The 26110-nt window shown below is 33.1% G+C and overlaps 1 long non-coding RNA gene across 1 annotated transcript in view; it reads right to left on the reverse strand.

The window, feature by feature from the left end:
* Positions 1–2601: 2601 nt before the first annotated feature.
* The window catches only part of LOC105459380, a 67801-nt gene continuing 44292 nt past the window's right edge, over positions 2602–26110 (reverse strand). Inside the window, exon 3 of the long non-coding RNA XR_975675.1 lies at positions 2602–4517. This is a non-coding gene — a long non-coding RNA (uncharacterized LOC105459380). The remainder of the gene's footprint in view (positions 4518–26110) is intronic.

Genomic DNA, 26110 nt, shown 5'->3' on the forward strand with positions numbered 1-26110 from the left:
GGTGGTTCTTGTGTCGCGTGAAATCGTCGTTATATCTATCGCACGTAAACCATCAAAATGGTAGGCAAAGAGATCGCTCTGGAATTTTCCAGGAGAAGAGGAAAAAAATTAATGCTGGAGTTCGCCGACTTCGAACCGGCGCAGCGCGTCTGTCCGTCCCAGTTGCAAGTAACTCGGCGGCGGAGCAGGAAAGTTTATTCTTCATGAAAGAATGGGAAGGGACGGACGGATAGAAAGCGCAGAAACGCGACGGCGAACGAGCTGCGATCGTTTTCCCCGGGAACACAAATCTTGAGGCTCAGAGACTTCATTTGCCGAATCTCCCTCTGCGGATTAAGCATTTTCGCCGAACTAAATGCGCGACTTAGAGCGCCGTCATTATACGCGCTCCGCGATTTATAGTAACCGCGATAAAATGGCATTTTATCTTACGATCGAAGTCGCGCGTGTAGAATATTATTGTTGCTGCGCGCGCACGGTTGCTACGATTTCTCTTTATTTGGCACGAATTTCCAAATTTTCGAGAGAAGCGAACTGCATCGACATTATGGAGGAATTTTTATTATAGTTATGCGAATCGGGTACACATATACGCACACCCGCACACACGCACATACACACATGTACGAATGAGAGACGACATTCCGAATTATTCGAGTGTAAAGAAAATTCGTTTCGCTACAGTTGTACGTCGATTCACTGTAGAATAATGAGAAATGTCATCCGAAAGAAGAAAGAACATATCGTTCGCTTGCGTAGGCCCAGCGTGTTAAAATTTCCTAATGATTTTGAATTACAATAATTGAAATTAGTTGGTTTGTCAAGTATTACATATATGTATATCGTTGCATTTTAAATTATTATTTAAAAAAATTATTACATTTATTTGTCAGTTTTATAAACACAGAGAAAAGAAAGCTTTTTCTCATATAAAAATTATCCAACCAACGTAATAAGTAAAGTTATAATAATAGAAAATATTAAGCATGTTTAGTAGCAAAAAAATAACTGCCCGTATTTCACAATCAAAGCTGCAACTATTTATAAATCACGATTAATATCAGATGAAACCGAAAAAGAACAATATATTATTATCCGACAGATTAATTAACTCGGAATAAATGGTCGTCGCGTCAGTTTCGCATATTGGATTAACATAAATCTGTTATATGTTTGTGCATTACGAATAATTTTAGCTCATATTTCATCATACTTTTTTAAATGCTGCCCGTGCTCATTACGAAGAGGTCGTTTGTGTCGACTGAGATTTATGTTCCCGTCATCGCTTCGCCAGATTTATGCGTTCGTTGGATGACTCGGATCCGAAACGAGCGCTCGCGCGATTACCATGTGGGTGCATTACGACGAATTCGCGCGCCAGAGTCGCCAACAGACTTTTACTCTATCGATGATATTGGAGCAATGAAATCACTGTGATATCACTAAAACGCTTTCAAAGTATGCAATGGGATTGAGAACGATGCTACGCGAAATTGGCATGGACGAGAGAGAGAGAGAGAGAGAGAGATTTGNGTGCGTATGCTCGCGCGCGCGCGCGTGTGTGTAATTAATTCAAAAAGATTTCAAATTACTAAATAAATTAAAAGAAAAGAAACATAAAAACATATAAAAAATATGAAAACTTTGTGTGTGTGTGTGTGTGTGTGTGTGTGTGTGTTACAAGTTGAGAAAAAATAATAAGAGAAAATGTAAAAATTTACGCTATCTCGATTACGTAATTATTATAAAAGCGTATATTGTATGTATATAATGCACACACACATACAAATTGCGATTGATTATAGAGAAATAATATAAAACTTGTATTATTATAATCGGGAAAATCTATATATATATACATAATATATATATTGAAGACTAAACTATATACTATTATTGTCGATATTATATCATTAAAACTATTATCATCATATTACGGTTACTCTCATCATTGTTAGTACTCACTATTATCGATGCAAAAGTCCTATTGTCTAATAGCGTTGATTATCTGTTATAGAGAATGAGAGTATAATGTTACAACAGAGATAAAAACAAGAAATTACGAATATAATTAATAGTGCTATTTATGAGAAACGTTTTACTATGTAAATAGAAATTAATGCCGGACTCTGTCAGTTAATTCTTCATGTTTAACACGAGTAGAGTCGAGAGAAACATGGAGAAGACTGGTTTTAGCCCATTGACGACTTCTGGACATAGGACTTAGATATATTATAAGTATCGATTTCCCAATTAAAAGATCGAATATTACGACTGTCCATTTAATGGGAGTTCTATAGAGACAATAGCGACCACGCGTTACGAAATTCAATGCTAGGTCGACACAGAAAGCGAATTCTAAGTGTGTAAAACAACTTCGAGAGCACGTTTAGCGTTCCTAGCTTTTCTAAATTACAAGACATCCGTGTCAATTACATCGGTTGACATAAATGATTTCATAGGGCATCATCCATAAATTTGGGATCGCATATCGTTTACTTTCTTTCTAATTTCGTAATTTCGACTCTCAATGTGTATGTATATATTATTTTAATTTAAAATGTTTTATATTTTTTTATTTAAACAATATTTATAAAATATTATAATTTAAAAAGTTTTTAAAAAAAGATTGTTCCTTTTGTTAATAAAGCTGTACAAGAAAATAATAATGAATAATCATACAACAATATGCTTCTGCATCTAGGATGCAAAGAGAATTTTCAGCAACAAAATCGAAATTTTAAAGCGACAGCATTCTACATCGTACAGAAGAGAAAGACACATACGAATATAAATATCTTAAGACCTCAGGTCTAATTATAGTATAGTTCGATTATGAAAATTTTATATTTTTTTCATTAGAGACAGTTTGTTAAGCTCACGCTGCACAATACATATTTTCTTGTCAGTTTTTCCTTGTCCATTGTCTTTGCAGACTGTAATGCATGTTATCCGGCATGTTACAAAACAAGGGTTGCTGCAGATTTAGCGTCATAGGACACAGACGCGAGTGACGCGTGTGATTGATGTAACGCGATTATGTAGATGGAGAGTGAAAAGAAGAGCTCGCACGATTGTTACGACCGGATCACGCCTAGTTACACGTGGCAAAACATGCGCGGGAAATAGCATAGTATCTGTCATCGAGTGGAAAAGCAAACGATGCGAGTCGTAACAAGCAGCATGCATGATAAACTTGCACCCTGCAACGAAATACGCTACGTAAAGAAAACACGTGCGGCGCGGCGCGGCGCGGCGCGGACTCTAACGAATATATTCAAATGCTGCAAAATAGCAGACCTTATTAATGATTTATGGCCGTTTTCATACGTTTGTGGATCTCGTTCCACGCGGTGTAGCATGCTGTTGCAACTACCCGAGCTGCAAATACGATCGAGCTTGGAAAACTGAACACGCTTTTGAGGTCCGAAATGCTGTGTACACGCAAAAGGAGTCGCGTTTTGCGTCACCGTAGCTTATTACATGTTACCTTACGTAATAAGGTGACAGTAATAAATCGCGATATGAGCGTGTCTGACGAGTATCGATTCACGAGCATTATACCTATCGCCGATTGTAGCATGCATTTTTCAGCGATACGTTTTGTCTTTAGTCAATCTCGACGTTACAACGATTCCACCACGAGGAGTTATCGTTACTGGCAATATGGTTACTAGAGACTTTCCGCAATAGTCGATATGGCAAACGCTAACGTACTATAAAAAATAGTGTCAAGAATATTGCTCTGGTAACGTCAGTTAATTGTTTGCATCCAATATTTCAGCGATTATTACATTTGAATATATAGTTTTCAAAAAATGTTTCCTAAAAAATCTTTTCATGTAGAACGATAATGTACAATTAATTCTTGCAAGTCCTAATATTCTAAGGCTTATTCTTCTTCTCATTTTCTCAAAATAATGTAAAAACGCTCATTAAATCTTCAATCCTCAATAGCTACAGGTATCTCAGTATCCCATTAAATTTTTTTTAGCAGTAACAGAAACACTACTCACAAATAAAGATTTTCAAGTATTTCAGAATAAAACTGATTATTATAAGTAAAGCGGTCAGTCTTATTCACTTAACTAACATAATAATTTCAGAAAAAGATGAATCAGAATTCGCTAAAGATGAATTATTGCTTCAATACATAAAATGTATTTAATACATTTAAAATAAAAATAAGATAATTGTTGTATACATAATTTGTAAAATTATTTTCAATATTGCATCTATATATACACTACAGGTCTTACAGATTATAAACTTATTACTTTTTTATACCGAATCTTTTAGTACTGTGTCGAATATTCTATTACTTATTGAATAATATAAATAATATTGATTAAACTAAATTGTACTTAATTTTTTATATTGAGGAAAGAGCTGGTCACTTTACTTACGAATCGACATCAACTCCATCGATGTCGGTGTTGCATTCCATGTGAAATCTTCGAATTCTCGAACCATGATCACCGCACGATCCAGGATCTGGCGTATCCGTTATGGATTCACTGTAAACAATATACCGATAAAAATTTACCAAGTACCTTCTAAGTATCCCGACAACAAACAAATAATGCTTGAACAATCAAGAAAAAATTATTGCGCAATATGAAATGACATCTATCATCCACTGCAAATACTTTCTTTTTGGATTCCTTTCCTATTATATAAATATGTAATTTTCTTGTATTTCTATAAAACGGTGAAAAAAATATGCCTCGTCTCTCCATAAACTCTTTGCAAATCACTATTAAATGTGATTGCATTATGTATTACACAAATGTCGTCATGGATTAACGAGGTGTGGGACCTGACAAAGGTTTCGGGAAACCTCTTTATCGTTTGTCGACACTACGTTCATTAACATTCCTTCGAGCGTGTGCTCCGAAATTACATCACCCGCGTTGTAAACGCCGTAAGCACAGCCATCCATAAATAATGACGATTGAATGTACGCTTAATTCTCTCTCGGCACTTTCGCTTAGTTAAATACCTGCACCGTTTTACTTGTGGTACATTTCTAAAGGTATTATCTTTAAGCTTTTTATTTTATAGTCGCGCGTAAATAACGGATTTTTTAAATCAATTTTTTTATTAAAGCTAGGATATCGATATGTAGATCTCGCAACATCTTATAATTTATTCGACACACGCGTACTATCTCTTCTGATAGCAGCACATATAAAATTGTTTTGCGTCGTTTTTATTTGCCGCGAAACCCAGTTTACAACACTGTCAAAATCACGCAAAAGATTCAAATCAAATTTAAAGCCGCTAACACTATGGAATAATGGAATTCCGTTTAGCAAAATTTACGCAGTAAAAGCTGTAAAAAGTTTTCCACTTCGTGTAATGCGTATATACACATGTAAATCTACTACACATGCACAATGCCCACTTTTTGTTTCATTACAATAATCAATTTATTTATTATCACGTAATAGTAAAAACACGGCAGCACGCAATCAAGTTTTCACAGCGTGATACTCTCGTTCATTATGGACTTTGTAAAAAGATAAAGAAATATATAAACATGCAAAACAATCATTGCTTTACTAATACGGAATGACATTGAGCAAAAAAAAAGCAAAAATACCGCAATGTAAAAATCTTGTTATTTCTGCAAAACTGTCGGTTTCAGAGAGATATGTTTATTTCACATTTCTCTCTCTCTCTCTCTCTATTGTCTCACCGGATAAAATTAAATTAAAAAGTCTATACGGGAATTACGGTCTATCCCATTCCGAGTTGTCAGCGAGATGATACTGGGCGTTATTCGACGCGCGTACATCTGGACTCGCGTGCACTGAAAAAAAAGCTGCTCTATCTTCGTTCGTAGTTCATTTACATCGTTCGCGAAACGGGAGGAAACTCTTGTATGGCGAAGCTGTGTCGAAGAATACGCACGACTGCTCTTCAAATCGCACTCATATATCCTACACACGAGAGATTCATTTTTTTCCTTTCTTTTTTCTCCTCTTTCTTTTATGCATGGGCATCTCTCGATCTCTTCAATCTCAATCTCGTCGAAAAAAATTACGAACAAAAATTACGAATAGTGGAAAGAAAATCAACAATAACAAGGTACTGCGATCATCCATAAGCATCGCGCATCCAATTAATAATTATAACAGTGGTCGCGTAAATAATTTCTATAGGGACAAATATGTATATGCACACGTACACATACGCGCGCGAGCGCGCAAACACACATACACACACACAAAATATGTAGATATATGTATAATTCACTAAAAGTAAAATATGTTTAAGAGCACTGTTGACGTTCCACTCAGTTTTTCATCATACAATTATATCATTTTTACGGTGCATACACGCGCAAATTACTAAAATAAAGAAATGGATACGCAAATACACATACACTGTGCGCGACCGATGTACACATGCACTTGAACGAATATATACAAAATATGTATGATAATGATAACGCTCCATTTCCAAATAAAAACGCCGTCTCTCTCAATGCACAGGCGCAGAATTCATTTTACGTCAAATTTAATCTATAAAAGTCTTCCATTCCTTCCTCGGCGTGTACTCGTCTGTATCTATATATTCGGCCGACTAGTTACGGATACACGGGCGTGCTGTGAAGCGTAATTAGTAAACAGAGAGAAGGGAAAAACGGACGGAGTCGTTCGACGTTCTCGCCGCATTTTCGCCTAACGAACGAGGAAACAGGTCCGGCAATTTGTATTGCGGCCATGAATTTGGCCGATACATCGCGAAACAAGTAACAATTTATTGAAATCCCGATACTGTTAATTAAATGTGTCCTCTATTTAACAGCAATTTAGTCAGCAAAATTATCTTTCAAAAGTAATCAAAATTGTAGTTCACAGTATGATGAAAGCAAAATTATTTTTCAAAAGTAATCAAAATTATTATTAGAAAAAAATGTATATATACGTATACTTTTGTAAATTTATGATAAGAATTCGCATAATGGATTTTATATAATATATTCAAGAAAAAAAATATTTACACATAGTCACTGATGCAAATAACGATTGGCTGAAATATGTACAATAATATAAAAGAGAAGGAATGGTCTTTTTCCTAATATAAACAAAGATGATAAATCGAGAAATGCAACGCAACTTTAATCGCGTTGTTATGAAAATAAATAGAATTTTCATTCCTTTTACGTTCCTATTTCTTTTTATAAAGCGTGTTTATTACCATTGGTACAGACTTATTTATTGGAAATGAAACAAGTTCTGTCTTACACAACGGACTTAATTGTAGCCGGGAGCGATCGGAAGACCAATTTGCGCCGTCAAGAAATTGTGCGAAATCCTTGCGATAGTAACGCATTAAAGCTTTTATCCACTTTGATGATAAACCATTTCCGCGCAACTTTTTAACGGTCTCCTTTCGTTCTTATTTAGAGTGAAAGACTTGCACATCTTTCGCTACACAAGTCCGGCCTCCCGAGAGTGGCCTTTTATCTGAGTTTACGATATCTTTGCGAGAATATCACAAAGATGCGACACAACACGAAACACAGCACAGTTGAAAATAAGTACATTTAACCGAAAAATATCATAATATCAAAATATGATACACATTCGAAGAGACTCGGAAAATGTTTCTTTTTCTATGTACGAAAAATGACGAATAATGAAGCGGAGAAAAAAGTTCACCCTCCACGTGTCATGTAAATTCTTACGGCGCAGCGCGGTCCGTTCATAAAAGTTAACGTAGTTAAAATTTAATGATAACGCGTGACACATACAAAAGTCGTAAAAAGTGCCAGCGTTTATCTTATTGTTAGCAGCTATCTCTTTATCATTTTTTATAAGTTACAGTAAAAAAAATTGCGTAAATAAATATATCACGATACATTACAAGCGATGCGACGAGAACGTTATGATGAATGAGCTCAGTCTGGAAATAGTGAGAATGAAACGAAACATTTAGATCGTCAAAAAAGACTGATTTGCATGAATTTCTCGATCCGTTCACTCTTCTCGCGATAGAAAGAAAATTACATCTGCAGTATCTGAAGATGATCCGAATCTTTTTCGCGCGTTATATGCAAATATAAATATTATCGAAATGCGGACAGCGTCCGACAGAAACGATCGAAAGGAAATCACGGAACGAAATCGCGAATGAATGTGATTTCTTCGCAAAATGTAAGTAAAAAAAAGTTGGAGAAAATGGGAAAGGTATAAGTGAAGAAAGAAAAGAAAGAAAGAATATATAAACGAGGGAAAAAGATATGCTTTGTACGATATAAATATCCATAGTACACGCAGGTTCGCAATAGCGATAATAATTTTTGTATTTAATAAATCGACCGTATTAAGGCGTGTGTATATTCTATACTACTCGTATAAGTTCGTTATATATTTAAAAAAAAATCGTAAAAAAAAGATGGAACAAATCGACCAACGAGAAGAGGCGGAATCGTTGTAATACTGCGTAATAATGTTATAAGACGTTAAATCGATGGAAATGCGGCTGAGAATGACCGATGCGTTAAATGAAATAAATTATTTTTTTTTAACATACAATACTTCTCTCTCCGAGCGAATATCCGTATACTCTTCCTTATTAAACGCTTAAAGTAAACGGATGGAGAAAAAAAGAGAGAAAATAAGGGAAGAGACGAAGAAGTAAAATATGCGTGTATGTATATGTGTGCATGTATGCGTGTGAATGATAGCGCAGGTGAGAGTGCTGGAACGAGGAGAGAAAAAAAAGAGGAGAGGAAGGCGGGCAATCAAAGTATTTCAGCGACGAAAAGGTGCATAAGATGCGAGAATGGCCGAATAGCTTTACTGATCTACGTTCGCCGTACCTTGTGCTCAAATCGTGTTCTCAACAGTACACCAAAAACGGGCAATCGATCGATCTCGATTATACGACTGTCAAACATACGAGATGGACCGAGCGCCCGTCATGAGCGGGTATGCTACGAAGATCAAGAAACAAGAGTAAAATCTATGATGTATACTGACATTAAAAATCTATCAGTACGCTATGACTTGATTTTATAAAAAATAATGAAAAAAAGAGCTCTCAACGTCTTATTCTTTATCGATCTACCATTCCCACTCTTAACACACACAACTCTTCTTTACAAACCAAAATTGTAAAAAAAAATTAGGATTCGTAAAAAGAAACGAGCCAAATGAAACCTCTGCCGAAAGGTAAGTAAATAATTCAATTACGGAACTATTTTCATTGTTGAAAGAAATTTATCGATTTGCCGCGGCCACTAGACTTTAATCCGTTTCGTCGATATACCGATTATATTTAATGCAGGAGGATTTATAAAAGCTTACGCAAAGCTCCTTATAGTAAAGATCTTCTAACGAAGTTTCCAACTGGTGAAAACTTCCTAAGTCCGATAATTACGTGCAATGAAAACACGACGACAAATTATTGGTATTCATTCTCTCTCTCTCCCCCCCCCCTCCCTCTACCCTTCCTTTTTTCCCTCCCTTCCCCTCCACTCTCTTTTTTCCCCGTCCTTTCCTCCATTTCTTTATGCAATGTTTGCAATATTGTTCATATTTCTATTATATAAATTCTCACGTTTTGCAATCCTTAATAGTCAGATAAAAATATAGATATTTGAAATTCCCATCGCTCATAAAGTGAAATAAATATATAGTAATAGTTAACTGAGTTCGTTATGTGTATGTCGATGTGGAAACACTTCCTTGCACGCTTCTGTCACAGTCAATCCTATGGGATACGTCTCAATTACGCGTTTCAATTTGACGCAACTAGTCGCTTTGATAATGCATTAAATTGTTTTTGAAACGTTCAGTATGCCATAATTGAAGAAGCGACTGTATGTACATGCGCAATCACATTTTAATCGAATCAAGGATATATGTATATAATTGGCCTTATTATATTCTAATTCTGTCTCTAAAAAAAAAGACATGTTAAATCGATACTTGAATTATCGAAAATCTCGAAATTTATTGTTGGCTCTTCTTCGCGACGCTGATTGATTCTTTCACTGCGCTTGCTTCGTGAACTGTCAACGTATGTATGTTGTGCGTATCAAAGAGTTAACAGTGTAATATAATATAATTATATGCATTATAGTTAGAAGTAATAATATATAGTTAGAAGTAATAATAATAATAATGTTATAGAAAGAAGTTATAGTAAAAAAAATCAACGCGCGTGAATAATGAATCATGTATATACATTTTTATTTGTCAAACACGAATCACAGATTGCCGCTAAAAGAGAAAAATAGAATTCAGTTTAAAAATAAAAATAACTTCTTTTTTGCAAAAAAAGATTTTATTATAGATAAAATAATCTTATCAGTTTACTCCATATAACAAAATTTTAAACTTTTCAATACTAAAATGTTCCAATGTTATAAATTACAAAATGATTATGTTATTGAAAGTAATTGTAACATAAAACGTAACAAAAAGTAAAAAGAGATTAAAATGCATATACGATGATGAAATTCTTTGCTGAGAATGCTATCATTTTTATTTTCTTTTATTATTAAATCAAGGTCAAATTTTCTAAAAAGAGATCTGAGCAAGAGTGTTTCTTGTTATTCGTAAGACCTGACAAAATGAGACAAGTATTATCGTAATAGATATAGCGACGAATATATTACAACTTATTCTTGCGTTATTCCGTGCACTCAATTCATCGTATGCACGAGGCATAATGTCATCGACATCATAATAATTCAGAATATGAATGCTGGATTCTCATTTCAATTATATGCAATTCCGATCAATGGAAGTTTTCGTTGTATGCACGATCGCATCGTGTATAACGCAAAACGGAGACGAACGCTGTTGTCGTCGAGATTGTAATTAATCAATATCAATTGTCAATAGTTCGTGGCAATCGAGAGAATTGAGTTTCGTTCACTGAACGGAGTTGAAGTGCAAAATCGGGAATAATCAATTTTAAGCACGCAGAGATCGTGCTAGAGCTCGTTTATATAGCGATCGCTATATCGATTGAAATTCGGTCACAGCTACGAGAGAAATTCTAATTACGTTCACCCATGAATATTTTATTATAAACTCACATTAATCATATAGTATGCGATTTGCGATCGTCCATATGGCGTTTGAAATATTAATTGAGCGAATTACGACGTAATGAAGATCAGTCGGATAATAATCTGCACGATATGTCATGCATGTGGAAAATTATAGCGTAAAATTAATAAGTACCTTTTTAGTAATCATTCACAATTATCGTTACCGTATGTTAATAACGATCTTGGAAAGTAAGAATAACTTCTTGCATTATATTCATGATAATATAGCGTTATTGTTCATTGATCCAATTTTTATAATATAAAAAAGGACAAAATTTAAATCTAAATAAATATAACGTCGATAAATTTTTGAAATATCTAATTAAGATCTAATTTTGGAATTTTGTTTAGGAAATTTATCTTCGATAAGCTTCTCTTTCCTTTAAATTTCTAGCTTTCAAGAGAATCTCTATTATTAAATCATAGCAGAAAAAGTAAGGTAAATGTCGCTGTACATAATTGAAATCGAATTTCATTTTTGTCATTGTAAAAGATTATGCCTAATAAGAAGGGATGTAAAACATCTTTCCATATCTAACAACGGATATTGTTTTACTATTTCTCGTCGTTGGATGGCAACTCTCGAACGAACTTTACTCGTTGTAAGTTCTCGGTGTGATCAAGTACGTAAGTAGAAGAGAATCCTATTCGACTTGAAAATTCCATCAAAGGGATTCTGATCGCCACCGTGGTCATTTGACCGAGACCGAAGATACGAAGAGAATAGGATGCAACCGGATTACACTCCGTAGACTCTAAAGTCCGTCTTTCGTCGTGGACAACTTCCGATGTCCGTCGAAAGAAAGTAAAGACATCATTTCTCTTGCCACAAATAGACACGAACGGAACGTATCGCGATGAGTCGGGAATATGGAAAGTTCACAAAGTAAATTTGAGAGCACGAGAGAAGAGAGAACAACTCGATTTTGAGTTTTAATCCAATCCCAGTGTCTCCCGAGTACCCAAACACGCCCGTTGTTGACGTTCCACACGGTGTTTTATTCACTCACACTCACTCAGTCATCCCTGCTTCCCTCCCCCCCCCTCTCTCTTTCTCTCTCTCTCTCGCTCCCTGACTCTTCGATTCTTCATCGTCTCTTGCACAGCATCTTTGCAGTTCGTCGTCGAAAGTCCGTATTCCCGATTTACGGAAACATCCTCTCTCGAGTAACGACGCAGTGGAGCAGCCATTCCGTCCGTAACTTTGATTTGTCGCCGTCAGTATCTCATGTGTGATCACATGCGCGTACCTTTTCACGTTGCTTGAGAATTTCTCGCTGAATCGCAAGAAATTTATATATAAACAGCGTGATTTTGCCTTGAGAATTAGTTATTTTAAATTTGGATGTTGTCGCTCGATATTGAATTCAAAAAATAATAAAAATTTATGTAACATTGACAATTTTATAGATTTTCATTTTGTAAAAAAAAAAATTGTAATGCAGCTGAATAATTTAAAATTTAAATAATTTTTAAATTTTTAAAATGTTAAAATTTATTCTTTTCTTTCAATTTTTTGAACGGCCACATTTGTCAAAAATACATTCTAGAAAATACCTAGTAGAATCTTCAGATCAATGTAGAAAAAAAAACAAAAATCCAAGGGATTTGGTATCCACTACAATCGATAGACTAGATCTATCCTCATCGCCATATCTCTATATAACAACCTGACCTTTTCCGTTCAACAAATGTCTTCTTCGTTCAACAGGGAAAAGAAATTTCAAGGCAGGCGAGTGAATTACGCTATTCTGTATATATTGTGTGAGCAACGGGTGTCCTTGATCGGAATAAACCTGCCTGACAGGCGAATCCTTGTCAAGGACAGAAGAAAATGGAAGTATATATGTCGCAAGCAAAAGAAAATAAAATATCTCGTGATTCTCGAGAAGCATATGAGGCCCTGCATGACGTCCTAAATCTTTCATATCGAATCATTCGGAAAGCCACATGTAATTGTAATATTTTAGAAGTTTGATGGGAATTCAATACAGTTATTAATTCATTGTGCATTACACTAAACATTATTTTTCTAGAAAAAATAATATTTTTGTATTATGTTGGTATCTAAAATTTCGAAAAATTTGATTAATATGTCGGTCGGTCACGGTGCGAACTTTGAAATTAATGAATGCATGTGAAAAAAAATAACTCTGTATTATTATAGTGCGCACTAATAAGATGTCGGCATCAATCTTTGCTACAGGACAACTTGTATTGTCAACGGACCTATATTGTCAATTAATCCTAAAATTAATTAATCAGCCTAAAGAATTTTTTAATACAAGATAATGGGAGAGATAAAGTATGAAGTTTTTATAGTCTTTTTTTAGTGATATTCCCTAAGTCCTCAATTAATGTCCTTATAAATAGAGAAAAAAGGTCTATCGACGGTTTCTAGATCGATTTGACTATCAGTTAGGTCAAGGGAAAAAACTCGATGATGAGAAAGCACCTTTCGTCACATTATCAAGATGCCCAACGAAAGGAGGTACTATTTACGTATGATAATGGATAGAAATTATTCATACCGCGTGGGAGAATTATTTATTACTTGTGGCTCCTCATTACTTTGACATATGAGGTATTGACGCGACTAACGCCATGCGCAAAGACGAGCGAATTCGGTTACGATTGATGGATAAATAAAATAATTGAATGGTATAATTATATTATTTTAAGATCGTAAATTAAATATATTATACTGTCAATAATATCATTATTATAGTTATACACGTTTGCTTGTTGTTGACATAAAGTTTTTTTGCTATTTACGTATAGGCGTAAACTACGCAACAAGAGAGTAATTGCGATTAAACATCACGTGTTATTCATTAAAGTCCAATTAAAAATGAATAAAATGTAGTAGCATGACATGTATGAGTTCGATAATTTGCTTGGCAGTCTCATAATTGCTGTGTAAACAAAAACTCTTATAAGTGGCCCCCTCGCAATAATAATGAAGGCATAATATCAAACATCCGTGAAACGGTTATTATACCTGTACGGCGCGACTGTAGACGTAATTGAATAAAAGGAGGTCTGCAGGTTACGTGGTATTCATGCTAGCCTCTCGGTGCGCTATACCTTCTATCCGAGCCTATTATAACCCTTTATCGAACGAGTTACCATATATGCTAACGATGTTTAATTAGTGTCACTACCGAATAACGTTTCTCAGAATTTCGACTATAAGCCTATGATATTAAATATTATAATTACAATATGGAATGTATCGAATCCCAATGGAATTTTATAAATTAAAAGACATTGCGAAAAAGAGATATCAAGTTATCAACAAACAAAATTAACTGATGGAAATACGATAATATATAAACTTGACTATATCAAGCAACATTATGCTTGATTTCAAAAATTTGCAGATTTGATGTTTCGCAGTTTTTATATTAGAGAGATATATAGGTATATATTTTCTGTCGGAGAGCGGGGAATTTATAACACGTCTTTTTAATCGTTAATATTCTTGTTAGTTTTAATCACTCCGACTATTAATGTAATATAGATATATCTGTTGTGGGCTATCTACTTGTCCTACTGAACAATAACTATTGTATCATCTTTCAATCTTTATCGAATCTTTATCCAATCCGATAATCTATTACTTCTGATGAATGATAAAAATTCATTTTGCCGAACGCTATTACTTTACTATTATATCGATCGATTTCGATTTTCTATCAAGGGAAATGACATTGAAACAATGCGATGCTTGCGTAATCTTCTTTCGCGTGAGAAAAGAAAATTATTGATTGGTGATAAGAATAGGTAGCTGATTATAGCTACAATAAAATAATGATTACAGTAGAATTCACATTGAAATTTGATTTGGTTTTGTTGGTTTATGTTTCTGAATAACATTAAAAGAACAGCTATAATTTAATAAAAATAATTAAATTTAATAAAAAAATTTTAACAAATCTGTTTTTAATCTTATTTTTTGAATGTTTCTCCTTTTTTTAAATATAACGTAATTCGTATATATAAAATAATGAGAAATGTGAACTTTATAAATTCAATTTGAAATCAGAATTGTCTTCACAATTTTATCTTTATTATCAGTTTGACTGACTCATTTTTATCATACATACAGATTTCATTAAAATTTGTGAGGCTCTCATTTCCTTTGTACGCCTTTCCAAAAATGTTCTGATCAAATTATAGATAAACTACTAAGATGTACTATTATGTAATATTTTTACTTAAATATTTCTACGAAAATATATTAAACTACACTATAGTACGCTACAGTTTACGCCTGATAATGCATTCAACACATTATGGAGATGATAACGTCTGAGACTGTCATTTGTAACATAGAAACTCATAAATGTGGCAAAATAAACATCCACTCTAATAATAAATATTATTATATATGCAAAATATTTTAGGCATCTCTGTATTGTAATTATACAAATACTTTAATCTAGTAAAATATTTCTTCCCATACTATCGAAATACTTTGTTATTAATAACTTCTTACATACAATAATTGATTAAAACTTAAACTAGTTCAATTAGATTAAAATTAAATCTTAACTATGGGAATAGCTAACAAAGTTTTAGTTTACGTTAAATTACACATAAATCCACTATTAATAACAATATTAAAAATTAAATCATACTTGACATACTTTACAATATAATTTATTTATTACTTGTCATATCTTAACTCTTTATTATATTTAAACTCAAAGAAATTTATTATATGATTACTTATGTTGATTTTGTTAATTGAAGATATTATATTTACATTTCAAATAATAACTTACAAAACATAGCGTTATATGAAACATTGTCAACACTACTGTGATATCTCATGAAAATATTCCGCATAAATAGGCCATTAGAATGCATCAAGGGAAAAATTTTTACGGGCTGAGCGCGCTATAGCTGTTGGCATAGCGCTGCTATAAACTTCAGAAAGTGATAAAAAAAAAAGCCTTAACTGTCGCGATCATCATAAAATGCAATCTTAATTCGAATCAATATATACGGTAGTGATTTTATTTCAGATTGAATAAAAATATTGTAGCGATATGGTTTGATACATTGTCTACGTACCCGAATAACCGCGAACATATCGTTATTCATATTTATGTACATATCTTATATAAGTTATTACGGATATCTATATCACTTAATTTCCGGGATATTCGTCGAAAGTTCCATAAACGACGACTCGCTTGAAAAATTCGCTCGGCAAACAAAACGGCATTAAGTGTGTCGGCAAATCCCGACTATATTTTGAGGCCGTAGCGATGATCGATCACTGCGATGCCGTCACACCGCAGGTGCAAAATTGTTTTCACGAAGGAATCGGAGAATAATGCCGTCGCTGCGGCATCACGAACTGGCGTTAAGCCGATTCTAACCGCATTGTTGTTTTTTTTTTCCATCATACATTTTGTCGATCAACCGCAGTAGAGCTAGTTTGATCTTCTTTCCAATTTTGTCGTTCACCAATAGTAACAACAATCAATATAGATAAAAAAAAAGAAGAGCTCTCGTTATCGCGGATGCATTTATCGGATATCAAGATATGAATGAGCTAGATTTTATCAAGTTTCAAAGAAACTTTACTCGATAGTTTGCAAAGTTTTTGCTTTACATTCCCTCACTCTCTTCTCACTTCCATATCTCCTTTGCTTCATTTACATAGAAATACAAAATTTAATGTTACAGCAAAACGCATGATAAATTCAAAGATATTTGCACATAATCGTTAAAAATTAACATTTATCTAAGCACATTAAATTCACAATGCATGAAAAATTGTGTGAAAAAATAATCGTAACAATTCGAAAATTATAGCAGAGTTATAGGGACTGGTAACAGAATTTTACAGGATGGATAGTGTTAAATTTACGTAAATGGAATTATTCGCGCACGTCGATCCGGTTTGACATTGTTGCTCGTTTCCGAAGTGACTTCTATGTAACATTTGCTGTACGTCTTCCAATCAGGTTGAGTGTTGCTCCATGAAGTAAATCGCCAAAACGACAATTTGGTCCCACTATTCTATTAAGGTCAGAACGCTTAACGAAATGACGAGTTCAATTTCACGAAAATCACATGTTACAAGTGGATCGATCACGAACTTCTTTTACAGGCGACGTTCTTCAATTTAGTCTATGTAAAAGCTTCAAGCTGAGAGTTTCAAGCTTCAAGCAATGTTTTCATTGCCGTCTTAACAATTTCCACAAAGTGATTTTTTTCATGCTTTAATCACGGAAAATTCTTACAAAAAGTATTAAAAGAGAAAGTAATTAAATAATTGGACGATAAAAATCATTCGACAACACGCGAGTAAAAAATGATAAATTCAACCACCATAATATTTTATTACGTAGTTATAAACATGTTAAGTATTTTAATCATGCCAAGTTTAATGAAATATAAATATTATTAAAAAAAAAATTAGTTTTTAATTAGATATTTATCACTTTTGCGTAGCGTGCCACGTACAAATTACAGATGCAAAAAGACTTGTGCGAATAAAATTGAATTCCTCGCAGTTAAAGATCCGACAGCCGCTTGATGGACGACCTCTTCTAACGGAAGATTCTCCTAGATTATCTTAGTGACGTAATCAATCGCAAATACGAAAATTGCAAATTCCCTGCATTAGCAATCATTTATTTAGGTTTCGATATTTGCTTCCACTATTAAAGTAATTGAAAATCAGCGAGATAAAAAGAAATTTATTTCCGCAAATCATATCTTTGTGCAATATCTTTTTTAAAGTATCTCTGATGTTCACCCAACAATCTTCTTTTAATTTATCCTCTAATTATAAATAATCCCTTTAAATCGTAAATGCATGTTTATATAATAAGAGCAATTTTTATAATTTAATCTATTTTATCTCAGATTCTATCTATAATTTTTGTTGAAAGCGCATATTCAAAGCTCTATAAATAATCCATACATAATACAATTGCCGCAAAAGGGCCGGCACGATATCGCATGGTATATGAAGTATTTCAGAATCATTGGATGATCTTTTAACCACAGTCTTTCTAGTGGAAACTGCAGATGATTTTTTCTTATTGGAAATCAACGTTAAAACGTCGATTTACTACTTTTTTTTTTAATTAAGCTTTAAATCGAAGTTCTTAGAAGTGTTTCTACACTCATGCACTGTCTCAATAACAAGGCACTTGCTGCGAAAAATACCTAAAAAAAATGTTGCGTTTAGTGACCGAAGAAGTCTTAAAAGCTGGCCGGTGTCGCTTAAGACGTATCACAAGTACAGGATGCACATGTCTCACAATTACCAGATATTTCTTCACTCCACGTTCTTTGAATAATTTCAAATACATAGATCTTTCTTAAGAATATTGAAGTAGCTATAATCTTGGACTAGTTAACAATAAAAAATAAAAAATCATGGTCAAAAAAGTTAAAGTTTAGAAAAGAAAAAATATTATATATGTAAGACGTCACTATATTATTAATTAATTCAAAGTAAGCTTTACTTTAATAGAAACTTTGATTTAAAGCTTAATTTAAAAAAAATCTAGTAAATCGACGTTTTAACGTTGATTTCCAATAAGAAAAAAATCATCTGTAGTTTCCACTAAAAACTGTGGTTGAAAGATCATCCAATGATTCTGAAATACTCTATATACTATGCGATATCGTGCCGTATACCGGCGTTTAACGGCGAGAGGTTTTGTATGATATGGTGAGTAAAAATAGCTCAGGAAATGAGTTTCTAATCGGGACCTTATATCGTGCGCTTACTTTGCGTGCCGCCTTTACGATCGCCTAATTTAAAAAAAAAGAGAGGAAAATCGAAATTAAACAGAGGGATTCTTTATCAGTTACAATCCTACACTGAATCAAATCGACGCATCTTACGGCGCCTTGATCTCTCGGACGTTAACGATTACGACGAGTGTAACGAGCTAGATCGACAAAAAATCCGATTCACCTTGATTTCAATTTACACCCTACGATCCTTCCCTGCTACTACTCCGGTTCTATTTGGCCTTCTCTATTCTGTCTCTCCTTCCTCATTTTCTAACCTTTATATACGCTAACAAGAATACCTTTCCCCGACGATATAGGATATTTCCCTCGTTTGACATCGCTTATAATGCTGATGGCTTTTATATGAATATTATTCTATTAACGTGGCCTTATCTTGAAAGAGAAACCGGAAACTAATTAAAATCGCTTCAACTCCATACTCGGAGCTAATGTCTGATGCACACATTGCAATATACAAATAATTCTTGTGTTATCGTTAATATTAATTCATAACGAGTTTTCGTTTTGTATATAAAACACAATAAAATTTTGTCATCATGATTATAATAATATAAAATATACGACATAAATACATACATATTAATAATTCTAATGTCATTATTCTTTTTACTCCTCTTTAAAAATGTACTAAACGTTCAATGAAAACTATGGCGTTTAATAATAGACGCTGGTTGCCAAGAATGTTTATTTAGTAAAAATGGCACGCATGGAAATACACTGATGCTGCAATAGTAAAGCGATGATAGAATGGATACAATGTTGCAAAATATTTTAGAAGGGACATTTATAAAAGATGTCCACATACACGCAAGCACGCACGCACGCACGCACGTACATACGCATAGAGAATTAGTAGAGAATATCGGTTATATTGTATTTAAAATATTCAAAATGGCAAATTAAAAATTCTATGAAAGATTGTGATAAAATCTGTTTATCATACAAATCAAAATTTGCTATTAATTGAAATGACAGTAATTCTTTCCATATAAGAAAATAATTTATTTAATCCTATCTTAAAATTGGCGTGTTACCGCCGATTGAAGCCTCTTTTCCCCAATGTTTAAAAATTCATATCTTCCAGAAAAATAAAGATATAGACTTCTTTCTGGGCTCATCCTAAAGATAAATTATGTGGCTATTTTCTAAAAAGTCGTGATTTTATTTAAAAATGGCTGGTTAAAACGTTATTTTTTTCGAAAATTTATTTTTTTTCAAAACTTGTTAAAATTTGTTTAATTAAAATGTAAATTGGTATAAATGTTATTGGAAGATGTATGGGATTTAATACGCAACGCGCGCATGTTATGTACTAGTTTTATAAAATATAAAGATATCTTGATGAGTCTTGATTGTTGAAAATTCATATAAAAACAGTTATTGCTTTTGTTCTATCGACATGAATCGCTTTTCTTACACCGCACAAACCGATATAGTACTCATAGTTTATAACCTCGTAAACATAAAAGCCACGATCATTTCAAGGGATTTATCTTGCAGTCTAACATCACATTCCAGTATTTTTACATCATGCTTTTTTCATTGTTTCTTTCAGTCGCATAAAAATATTTCTCTGATTTTATTCTGTGCTTGATCGGAATGTCACTTTCCTGTCATCATTGTAACTGTAATGATTATTATTATTATTATTATTACGCAAAGTATAAATAAACAAGAGTGTATGACAAATACATTACATATTAAATAATTAATTAAACTTTTCATTAACGCAATGCATTTAATTTTACAATACTTTTTATTATTATATTTAGTTTATATTCCTTTATTTTGAGAAGTAAATTTTACGGCGTGTTGTTCGCTCGTTTCACAAAGCGCCGTGTAATTACCCGTGGAGTGATGTAATATAATTAATTACTTGATAAATCATGATTTTAAGTAGTAGATTTACGAGTATGACGTAAGAAAAATTAGAGTTATAAAGCACCAGTATGCCCTACTCATGGTAAATCCAAGATTTATAACTCTCGTCATTATCTTGTCTTTAGTTCGCTAAAAAGTTGAAATTACATCTCAGATTTGGCAAATCCTTCTTCTTTCCTGCTGGAAACTGACAAGATTCAGTACAAAGTATTTATCTGTGAATGTCGTCAAGAACCTATAGATATCATTTATTCCAAAACTTTTAGAATAATCTAAATTTCGGTCAATAAGTGACTTTGAGTTTAGTTTAGTTTCCGCTTTCTTTTCGGTTATTTAAAAATATTAGAATGATTAAAATTAAAGTAATGTAAAACAACGAAAAAAATCTAAATGGACTTAAATGATTTATTAGGAGAAATATTCCATCCTCCACTGATATTATTTAAACCAAGATTAAACGTTGGCACGATTATTTTTAATTAAATGAATAGAGACAACGGAGAACCGCGACAAAACGGCTTTTAATGCACTTACTAACGCGCAAGCGTTACATCCTACACTCCAACTTGAGAGCCGTCGCAATTTCGCGAACTTGCCTACTCTTAACACGTTTTGCAATAAAAGTACACGGCGTGCTTTCGGGTACAGGCTCGCAGTTAGCTGCCTTATTGCAATTTTGGGATACCAGGACGACACCGACCGACACATTTACCACGGTAAAGAAGCACTTCCACGCCCTTTCCTCGCTTCCGGCGTTTAACGTTGCGGATCCGGGATTATGGTTGTTTCACGAATCCTCCACCAAGCTTTTCAACTAACGAATCGAATAGAACGCTCCGACTGTTTTGCGTTTATGTGCGTTGTTCAAGAACTCCCTAACGCACCCTACCACGCTCGCTCGAGCACTTAATAGTCATTATTTCGGCCTTCACGGAGAAGTGCAGAAAGTACAACTACCGGAGTTTTCTATATACTTTAAAATTTATTTAAATATTTCAGAGAGAAAAAAGAGAGGACGAGACTGCATGGGCCAACATTTTCTTTAACAGAAATATAATAAGAATATTACCCTATTTATCAACGATATATAATAATTACAAAAAGAAATATTCTTATTCTATCAGCCGTAAATAATAAATAATAAGTAAAAAAAAAATAGAAATACTGATACAACTGAACACAGTTGTTATATATAATATTCACGTATAATAATACACGTAAAATACAATGATAATTGTAAAAATAAAATATAAATAGAATAAGAGTATAAAATAAAATATATCGGATTTATTTTAGTTATGTACAATGCAATTTATTGCGCAAAACTCTCTTAACATTTAGACTTCCCTTTAAAATAATTTACTTACAGTTCTGAAGAATTTATAGATTCCAATTGCAAATAGGGAAGCAGAATAAGCTAGAGAGAAGCAACGTGACAATGTTGCAAATTTCGCCGGCCTAATTCGCAAATTGTACAAACATGTTATTCGTTATACACAAGATATCATATTGGCAAAACAAAGGAAATCAAATCGAGTTTAAATTGTCAGCCCCGAATGACAACTACATCGCTTTTTATCGTCGAAAAGGGACGAGAGTGTAAAATCTCAATACAAAGCTCACAGTGGTTTCCTACACAATAACAGTACAATGATTTAAAAGAAGTCAATATATATATTGAATTGGAATATTATTCTCTCGACTGATTAGCAGGAAAATTTCACCTGGCGAAGATAGCTATAGCTGAAAATTTAAAACAGACGAATTTTGTCGAAACCGATAAAGATTTATTCCTACTTACATATACAACGAAAATACATATTCTTTTCAATTTTTTAATATTCTTTCCAATTTTTTATAGGTAAGTCAAGTGAAATTAAGGATGTTACTAAAAAATGCTTCTCGGATATTCAATCAGAGGACATCGGAATATTGCCATACATGAATGAATAAAGTATGAGTAAGAAAGCTTCGCGCGAACCTGAAATTTCGTATTTATTATTCTCTTGACGCACTTTGCATATCGGGACGCTGCATAAAACGATGGAATTCACGTAAGTTTCCTCTAGCCATCAAGTCATCAATTTCTTGAAAAGAGAATGATGGATAGGACACGGTTTTTCTGATATTGGATAAAGGTTGCCAAGAATTATGGCTTACGCGTACGCACGCACGCACGCACGCACGCACACACACACACACACACACACACACGCGCGCGCGCGCGCGCGACAAGCTCTTCCTGACGATGTAAAGCATACATTAAGATAAATAGCTGCGTGTCAACTTTATTCGTAAACTATTGTTTCCCATTTGATGCATATTTTCCGTGTTTCTTCCCATTCTGTATCAGATTATAAATCGTTTCTCTTAATTCGCAGAAAATTCATTTACTCTCCCCCGCTCCCCGACTCGACATAAATAATTACAAGAGTCTGTCTAGACCAATTTTTTCCTCGTTCTTTTTTTCGATATATCGCTGCCTTTCATAATTACATGTCTTTGTTAAGATAGTTAAAAAATACATGCTTCAGAATAATCATAATGGACTGTCTTTTCATAGCGGGCTCAGTACAAATCTAGTATTTTCCTCATTTTTCTTACTCACGTTTCAAAATAATCACTCACAGCTGTCATCATCCTTTTTCTACAGAGTGGTTTTGCTTTTCAAAGAATTTCATGTTCAGAATTTTAATTACGCAAAACGACACGTGTACAATACGTAACAAATATGTAAATGTCTCCTTATGACGTGCATATATGATAAAATCGTAATTTCGATTTCACACATCTTTTCTTACGATAGAAGATAGAATAAAGCTTATATTTACGTTACCTTTTTTCGAAACGTTATTGTACAATTCTATCTAATTTACAGCGAAAAAACAAAGTATTAGTTATACTTACGTTACAATTGAATTATTATTTTATTTAATTTTAGAAAAGAAAAAGAAAGAAGAGAGAGGGAAAGAAAGAGAGTAGGTATTATACAAAATCTTTTGCACGTCTCTTTGGCTAAAACTTATTTGTGAAAACCACATTATTCTTTAAACTTTTATTATTTCGAGTAATACTCACGTTATACAACTTTACGCGTAAATGAAAGAAAGATGCAATTAAGTCGGCATTTGCTTCGAATTTTTACGACTAACGATTACTTCTATCGCTATCGTATTATACTTCATAACTGAGTTAATAGAGTTTGCAAGATTATTTAATAGCGGAACATCGGTGGCTCGATGTACGTCGCGACGGGATAGTAAATCTACTAGTAAAGTACTAAAGTTTCCAGTCGTATGTTACGCGAAACATCCACGCCCCCATTAAATATTTCTTTGTTAGACTCGGGGGAAACTTTCTAGTAAAGAATGAGATATTTCATAACACTGCTCGTCTCGACTCGACACAATCGTAATTCCCCGGCTTAATCTTAATTTCTGACGCACCTGCTCATGCGTGACATGCCATTTCATTCATTTGAAAATTTACATATGCCTCGCCATCGTATATGTATATTCTCAAATTCTACTGAAATTTATGATATCCTCGTAACATACGAGGAACATAGCAGTTATAGTTCAAAGCTTTGGAATGCTAGTTACTCCAGTTTCTCTTATATTCATCCTGTACTAGTGTACTCATACAACTACAGATGCACATCTACACATATTTGCGATGCCAATTTATATATTTGTAAATTATAACAAGATATAAGAAAATAAAATTTTTTATGTTGCAGATTTTTAATAATAAAAAGAAATATACAACAATAAAATAAACTGCAAAATTTTGCATAAAGATTTAATTCCATTTTCGATATTAAATATGGTTTATTTTTTTTAATTTGAAATTAATTTCTACTAAAATATTTAATGTTAAAAATTAGCTAATAGAAAAAAAATAATGTCAATTAATTCCGATATAAAAATATGAAAAACTAAGTTTATAAATTTTTCCATTTATTATAAATTAGTAATATTCTACTTTAAAACTTTAATAAAGATAAATGATAAATAATAAAATATAAAAATTTGTTAAAACTACCAACCCTAAATTAAAAATTAAAAATACAATCAAGAAAATAAACAAAAATTAAAGTTGCTTGTCGTTGAAAATGTGCAGCTGAATCACTGATTTGTGATGCGCGTTTAAAACAAATCTAAAATAAATAGTTAAAAAGGAGAAATAGAGGAAAAAATTCCTTTGAGACAAAATATAGCAAAAATATTAATTAAAAAGGCAGATATAAAAATGTCTGAATAATATCATATGCCATCTTGTATTTAAACATCTATAAGATTAAATTCAAATGATATGATTTAAAATCAATTTTAAAGAATCCATTCTTTTTTTTTTTTTTGAAGTGTATCGCGTGTTTTATAAAGTCCGTCCCTGTACCGGAATCTAACCGTTATACAAATGAAATTGCGCCAAGCCACGAAGATTTATGCATTCCCTCTGTGTGGCCCGTTCAAGAAATATGCGTTTAGCGTAAGTACCAGCAACTCCATTCTCTCAGACGTGAGTTATGCTTTTAAGCGTACAAGTAGTAACGTTTATCATAATATCATGCGCGAGAAACGCATTCAAATGCATCCGTTCGCGCAACGAGTTGACATTGTTTTATAAGTTAAACGAGTCTTACACGCAATCAGTATGTTCCTTTATCTTTTAAAATATATGTTGCGCATATGACAGAAACAATCCTATCTTAAAATTGCCGTGTTACCTGCGTTGAAGCCTCTTTTCCTCAATGTTTAAAAATTCATATCTTCCAGAAAAATAAAGATATAGACTTCTTTCTGGGCTCATCTTAAAGATGAATTATGTGGCTGTTTTTGAAGAAATCGTGAATTTATTTACAAATAAATTCACGCCGATTAATTAAAACGTCATTTTATTAAAAAATTGTTAAAAATTTGTTTAAATTAAAATGTAAATTTGGTTATAAAATGTTATTGGACGATGTATGAAGTTTAAAACGCACCGCGCGCAAAGCGTCATTTTTTTGAAAATTTATTTTTTATCAAATATTGTTAACATTTGTTTAATTAAACTGTAAATTGGTATAAATGTTATTGGAAGATGTACGGGATTCAATACGCAGCGCGCGCGAAACGCACGCCTGTTAAGTAGGTAGGTACTAGTGATTATAAATGATAAATGTTATTGTAACATAAATATTTTGCAATATATACATAGTTTTAGTACTTATATCAATAAACTTTTCTAAGTATACTTAATTGTAGTAATTGTTTTAAAAATCGCATATAAATACGCTCTACATAGAATGTAGATTATATACCTTACTAATCAAGTTTTCTTTCCTTAAATCTGTAGATCAATAAATTT

The sequence above is a fragment of the Wasmannia auropunctata genome, unplaced genomic scaffold (genome assembly GCF_000956235.1).
Source record: "Wasmannia auropunctata unplaced genomic scaffold, wasmannia.A_1.0 LD334196.1, whole genome shotgun sequence".
NCBI classification, from domain to species: domain Eukaryota; kingdom Metazoa; phylum Arthropoda; class Insecta; order Hymenoptera; family Formicidae; genus Wasmannia; species Wasmannia auropunctata.